Consider the following 7,396-nt stretch of genomic DNA (forward strand, 5'->3'; position numbering starts at 1 on the left):
CCACTCCGGCAGTTCAGCGCAGTCCGGCCACTCCGGCGACTGTTGACTGGCGGGCAGCTCCGACGACTGTTGACTGGCGGGCAGCTCCGACGACTGTTGACTGGCGGGCAGCTCCGATGACTGTTGACTGGCGGGCAGCTCCGACGACTGTTGACTGGCGGGCAGCTCCGACGACTGTTGACTGGCGGGCAGCTCCGACGACTGTTGACTGGCGGGCAACTCTGGTGACTGTTGACTGGCGGGCAGCTCTGGTGACTGTTGACTGGCGGGCAGCTCTGATGACGACTGTTGACTCCTGATGCGTGGGGCAGGTATTGGACGTACCAGCCTGGAGACACGCACCTCCATGCTAGTGTGTCTAGCGGGAAACACCGGACCGAAAGGGCGCACTGGCGGTCTTGAGCGCAGGGTTGGCATCACCCCTTCCGGCTCGATGCTTACTTCGCCCTGGCACATGCGGGGCGCTGGTACCTTGCCTACCGGCCTGAAAATCCCAGGCCTCACCACAGCCCCAACCCCAAAGCACGGGACCTGTCCAGTCTGCCCTACAAGGGTACGGGGAGCTGGCCTGGGGCTGTAATCTCGCCCCGCCAAATAGCCCTTGTGCCCCCCCCTAAAAAATTCTTGGGGCTGCCTCCAACATTCCTCCCTCACTTGCCTCTGTCCTCTTCTCCGCTGCTTGGTCCTTTGGTGGTGGGTAGTTCTGTAACGGCTGTCTTCTGTAAAAATGGACCAAGGCGCAGCAGGTATGTGAATACTCATCTTTAATAAAAATAAAGGAGTAGAGCATCCACTTAACAATACAAACAATATATACGACAGGAACAGTTTTGCAGGCACACAACACGCAGTGCAAAAACAACTACCCACAAAACCAAGTGACAAACATACTCCTACATATATGACTCCCAATCAGGAACAACGATCCCCAGCTGTTCCTGATCAGGAGTCACAAGACCAACACAGAACAATCACACACACAAGACTGCCACGTCCTGACCCCAAAACTACAACAACAGCTCCATCTGCTGGTCAGGACGTGACATCCCGTTAGGTAAAAGCAGTCTCTTGTCATAGACTACCCTGAATCTTTTAGTAAGTGGGGCATTCCTGAGATGGAACCCCTTTTTATCCCTAACCATTTTTTTGTAGGAGCTCAAAATCTCCAAGTCACTATTCCGATCGTTTATGAACCCCTCGACCAAGCGTGTGATTGATTCCAAGTTTACACGCGGGGCATTTTCGTAGTTTTGAGTCACGCCTTTGGCTTTCAACACCACGTGATTGTCTAGTCCTAAAAGCATAGCTTTTGGGCCCACAGGAGGACCATTCTGTGATATGGTCACCATCTTTGAGTTCACTCGTTAAACCACCCAGATAGTTGCTAAGTGGGGGGCTCCTGTCACCCGGTTTGCTTACATAGACCACAGAGTCTGTGTCATGGTAAAGAACCCTCCTCTGAAGCTGCTCCATGAGGGTGTACAGTTCAAGTCGGCCATAGGCCGTGGTAAATACTGCAAGAAACACATTTACATTACCCGGGGGTAGAACCCACTTCTTGTTACGTCTCCATTGCACCAGGGCAATGTCTTGACTCAAGAATGAAATTCCAAAAATTCTTTGGGGTCTTTAATGATCAACGTTGTTAGCATATTGCATCTCTGCGAAAGCTTCCCCCAAAGCGAGTTTAAGTACAATTTCGACACATTTCGTTTCATCTTGTTGACCTCTATTCGGTCGAGGTCAAGAACTATGCCTTCTCTGTCATGATAGTCTCGAATGTACTTGTCTTTGCTCTCTTGATCTGTGACCGATGCAGGATAGCCTGAAGCCATTTGCTTGCATCTCAAGAAGGTCTTGATGTCCTCTTTAAAAAGAGTGTCTGATTTCCTGGAAAAGTTCCACACTTCAAAGATTTTGGCCACACGGTACCCCTTATCTAGAGCCTTAGAGAATTCAGGTGTGACCCAGACACCTGTAAGGGCTCTTTCCTGATCTGAGTGATCACAAGGCTTTTCCTGGTTGTTGTTTTCACTGCAGGTGCGACATAGGGGAAAGAAAAGTTTTCCTTGAGGTCCCTTGTAGGCAACACTGGTATAAACAAACCCCTAGGTGGGTAGACAGTTGCTTTGATCAGACCAAAATAGTTTTGTGGTAAGTCAAAGTCGCGGTGAATATTTTCAGGATGCCCCATAGGATTGCATGAGGAACTCATTACATGAGGATAAAGAGATGTAAAATCTACATATCCTATTGTCTCGTCTGGTTGCGCTACATACCGCAAGGTCAAAGCATTGGTACGGCCTCCATACAAGGCCTGTCGTGGCTCCAAGGCTTCGGGTGTGTCAAAGCTGGAAAGGAAAGCTCGAACATGAAGATCAGACTTTTTGAGCGCGGTCCACTCATGCTCCCACATAATATTCACTTTCAAACCATAAGTAGCCTGTAAAGATTCCAATTTGTCTTGAAACTCTAGGTACATTTCACCAAAAGTTTTTTGGGTTAGGACACACAAGGCCTGTGGCTCAAAGCAAGATTTACAACCGTGGAAGAAACAACCGTTGTACTCAAACACGGTCTCAACACCGTCAATCTGTGTGTATCCATCTACATGATAAGCCCCAAACGCCTTCTCACCCCTATTCAAAGCATGTTGAATAAAAATGTCTTTATCCTGGGCCAAGTACTCCGACCACTGAATGGAGCCACTAGAGTATGACTTGAATTGGCATCGGTAGTTGTCAGGCGAGGGGATAGCTATAGATGCTGTAGGTAGAAAGTGTGTACGATAGGTTTTCATGCATGCCGATGCAATAGTTGTAGGGTCAATGCCTGCATCTTTGATGACCTCTGCTCTGAATCTGAGGCACCCCTCGCGCAGGATAACCACGTTGTTGTCACAGTATGACTCCATCTCTTTGTGGAAATCAAAAGTGCTGTGACATACTGTCTCGTACCATGTCATGAATCTCTCTCGCTCTTTGGGAGACATTTGATCACAACTGTACATTTCGGGTCTCGGATAAGATCCTATATAGTGTAGATTCTCCTCAGATGTAACAAAATGGGGAAACTAACCTTTCACAGAGTTCTCAAAACCCAAGGCCTCGGGCATTTGAGCTAATCACATAGGTAAGAAGCTTAAACTATCAATGTATCTCTGGTTGAAAGCGGGGTCTACGAAACACAAGATTTTACTACCTTGACCTATGACACTGGGTGCAACGCCTTGCTGTATCAGAGGGTTCAAAAGAAGGTACGAATCATATGCTCTAGAATTATGCGCTATAAACGTGAAGTTTCTGTACAGGGGTTTTCTGAAGTGTTTTAGAAAGAGGAGTGCACAATTGGGTCCCTGTGCTGACCACTTATCCCCCTTGAAAGTCATGGTAGATACAAAAATAGGTAAATGAACCCCTGATTGTTGATTAGTCTCAAAATCATAAAAAAGTATTTCTCTGAATGTTCATCTTCAGCCAAGGGTTGAATATAACACTCGTGTGGCACTTCTTGAACCACTTCAGAGTCTGCTTTTCAAAGGCCCTTTACAGATTGGGCAATGTATGATTCCACACACATGAGGTTTAGGGCTGTCTATTTTGAGGTTGTAATTGCATTGACATGTTGGACATTTCTTGTTAATATCACAACTGCTTACAGATTTACAGGCCTTGGGGTGCCATGTTTCAATTTTGTGTTTTTCGTAACAGTAGGTCGAGTGACATGTCCGGTGACAATCGGCACAGGGTGTCAGGTATAAGGGCTGCATCGGACAATTTTCATCCAGACATACGGAACAGTTATAACGGCACAAGTGCCCCCCCTTTCGGGTGTAGCCGATATGACAGGCTGGACACACATACGGTGCGCCTAAAAACGCTCCGATGTTGGTAACAGCATATTAATGGTTGTTTTGCACATAAAAGTACAGAATCTGAGGATGAGGTTGGGGGTTGTTTTGGAATTTGAAGAGAGCGGCATTAGCTCTACTGTGGTACAAAACCACAATCTTGATGTTCAGAAAGTTTTCAAATTTGACTATGTCAGAGAATGCCACTGCATCCTGCATGCCCAGACCAGCTCTCTAGCCTTTTGTAATGCCTCTAGATCCATACATCCAGGGTTTAGTAAATGTGCTAGGCCTATTGCAAAGCATAGCTTATTACCGGGATTATGAACGTTTATGAGGCATGCCCTTTTATTGTTTATGATTTCTGATTGCATTAGGCTATCTAGTTTCCTTCTCTGCCCCCCACCACCCAGGGGTTGCTGTATTATTTGCACTACAAGCTCTAGCGACCTATCGGCTATGACGGATACATTTGATTGAACAAGTTGTTCCAGCAGGGCTATAAATTGTTCAAGATCTGCTTCACCATTGGGTAAAATAAGAGATACAGTGTTTTGCATGCTATCTCCACAAATTTCCAACTGTAAGACATCACGAGGTTCACCATAATCTCTGGCCCTGTCTAACAGTTCGTTCAGAGTATCCAAAATCATCACGTAAAAAAACGCATAATCGAGATTTTGATTAAACCATGTGAAATTGAAAAACTGTCTAATCTCTGTATTGCTGAATTTATTTCTGTACACAACCCTGACACTTCTATCAAGACCATCTCCCTCCTGATTTATTAGACAATTTTCCAATTCCTCAAAAACATCGTTTTGCGTTTCAGACACTTCTGACAAGGGCCGTTAATGGCGGGGTATGTGCGGGTTCCAGTGTAGAAGATCTCATGCTCTCGTTCATCTGGTTTATTAAAATAACTAGGGCAGGCGGAATTTGTGATAATTGTTTTTCATCGGTTGTTCCTGACTCGTTCATATGTTTAATTATTTCAATTAGGTTGGCGGGAATTTGGGAAAATAGATTTTCGTCTATCGGAATTATGTCTGATACCCCACCCTCGTTCATCCGTTCAATTAAAGCTTGTAGATCGGGGGTATTTTCGCCAAAAGGCTTTCAACTGTCTCAATTATTGGCACGTCCATTTCGGTAACTGCTTTTAGCGCCTGTATTTGCGTTTTTTAAACGCAAGATTGGCTGCGTTACAGAATATCCAGTCGTCTACCTCTGGAATGTCATTTAAAACGTTGAAATCATCCGGTTTCGTTGTTTTATTGTGAATGTCGGCGCGCCGAAATCATCCGCGTTTTCTCGGTGTGTATGGTCTTCTGTGCCGTTATACGCCGGGGAGGAGTCTGAAAGAAAATAATATGTACATAAAAATAGATTGTTAAACATGTAATATATTAGGTTAAAATGTCAAATACATTTCAGATATAATACTATATATTAACAATGCATAATTAAATTACCTCGGCTTTTTTGACGCGGGCTGTTCTGACGAATCGCGGAAACCAGGGGCTTTAGACTTTTTTCACCAGGCCTTGCAGATTCTGCAGGGCATGTCTCGTTGGAGTCTGAAAAAACATTATTTGTCATTGTTTTAACATATTCAATCATAAAAATGTATAAATTATAATAAACGATGTATTACTAATAACATATATAATGGCTTCATACCTTGTCCATGTAGGGCCGTTTCTTGAGGCAGTAACTTTTCGGGCCGGGGGGATTCGGCGCAATGCACTTGCGCACATGTTGTGCCATGTTTGGTTCGGAAATATGTAGCTTGGTTCCTGGGGGGAGTTAGGGTAAACCCGTTCGAACAGAACGGTAGAATAGCATCGATGTCATCGTTCAGAGTACATGAAACACCCTTGATCCTTCTTTTGGGTCTGTCCGCTGTAAACACAAAAATAGCTTTTAATATAGGGTTCACACTTTTTGTTTTTAATGTATAAATAGACTTAGGGATTTTATTATTGGACTTACGTCGACAATAGTGGAATGGGGACTGGCTACTTAAAGGGCTGCACGCAGTTTGATTCTGAGAATCCCCCTCTAACGAATGCTGTTCCCAATCATCTATTCCCCGGAGCATCTGTGTAAAGGATTGAGACCCTACAGACGTTAGATAATATTAACATATATTTATACTATATATATATATATATATATATATATATATATATATATATATATATATATATATATATATATATATACATTTTTAAAATATAAGAATACGTGCATTTGACATATTACCTAAAAATCATTGTCCATCCGTTTTAGAATAGCGATGTCAAATTTTTTATATCCATACAATTCCCTGAAAATACCTCTCCAAATCTAATATATTATTTTCACTAACTCACCTTCAGAAAGCTCCATTAGGACCGATTCAGCGATTATCTGTTGGCCTGATAACTCTTCTGTCTGTTGGCCGGGAGTCTTTTGAGTTGCGCTTTAGGCTGTCGTATCGACTGGCTAGTTTCACTATTCAGCAATGAGTTTACAGAGCTGGGGGGTGCCGTTTTTTCGGGCGACATCCTGTGTGCATAAAAGGGTCATATAAAGTACTCCCGAATGTCTAGATATCCAAAAACCACAGGCAGGTGTCTCGACATATTCGGTCTGCCGATATTGCATTTATGCTTCATAGCGCAGCTTGTGGGGCGCTGATTAGAAAATAACATATGTTTTAAACCCTTAGGATGTCGTCTAGACAAGATATCTTATGCCTGGGCTTTTTTTTAACTTTTTTAGCCCCCCACATCCTTGGGGGTGAGATAAATACGTATTTGAAAGGCTTGTGTGGTAATACAATTGAAAATGCCTAGCCCCAATTGAAAAGACGCACCCAATCCTAAACAAACTCACACACACTTTTCTGGTCTCAAAAGCCACCCATGCAGAGACACCCCCCCCCCCCCCCCCCTTTTTGTTTTTGAAACACACTCACGCACACGCACGCAACCCCCAGCGCACACACACAATCCTTTTTTCTCAGGGCCATGCCTGGGGATGGCTCGAAAATGCACAGCCCCTCCGTTAAAGGTGAGATACAGCTTTAAAACCTTTTATTTAATTGTAAATCTTTAGTACTGACCTTTTTAAACATGCAATAATCACTTAAAATGTTTTACTGTGCAATATTGTAACATGCATTAATGTTTTTTCTGCAAAACAACGTTTGAAGAAATGACAGATTCCCGTTCGTTAAGGGGTAGCTTTAAAACCATTTATTTAATTCATAATATTTAGTACAGACCTTTGAATAATCAATACAAAACATTTTTTTTACTGTTCCTTTCTTACAGATAACGGGCCCGGCTATAGGGTTGTCACTGAACCCCACCCGCTGTCTGTGTCCAATTCCCCAGCGTCAAGACTCGGTAAGTTTTCACTCCAGGGATAGATCATACGTCAGGCCTGTAGACACTTGCCCGTGTGTCTTAAGGATAGAAACGGCCATCGACGTAATTGTTCACGATTTTGGAAAATACTGTCCAGCTTATTCATCAGGGTTATAAATATAGGGTA

At 43.8% G+C, this 7,396-nt stretch overlaps 1 long non-coding RNA gene across 1 annotated transcript; it reads right to left on the bottom strand.

The window, feature by feature from the left end:
• Nucleotides 1–747: 747 nt before the first annotated feature.
• On the bottom strand, nucleotides 748–5,954 carry LOC123729342 (uncharacterized). Its single transcript, XR_014381803.1, has 3 exons — nucleotides 5,846–5,954; nucleotides 5,326–5,755; nucleotides 748–5,208 (listed from the first exon to the last, which is right to left on the bottom strand). It is a non-coding gene; the product is annotated as an uncharacterized LOC123729342 (long non-coding RNA).
• Between the last annotated feature and the right edge of the window lie 1,442 nt (nucleotides 5,955–7,396).

The sequence above is a fragment of the Salmo salar genome, chromosome 20 (assembly GCF_965601325.2).
Source record: "Salmo salar chromosome 20, fSalSal1, whole genome shotgun sequence".
Lineage (NCBI taxonomy): Eukaryota > Metazoa > Chordata > Actinopteri > Salmoniformes > Salmonidae > Salmo > Salmo salar.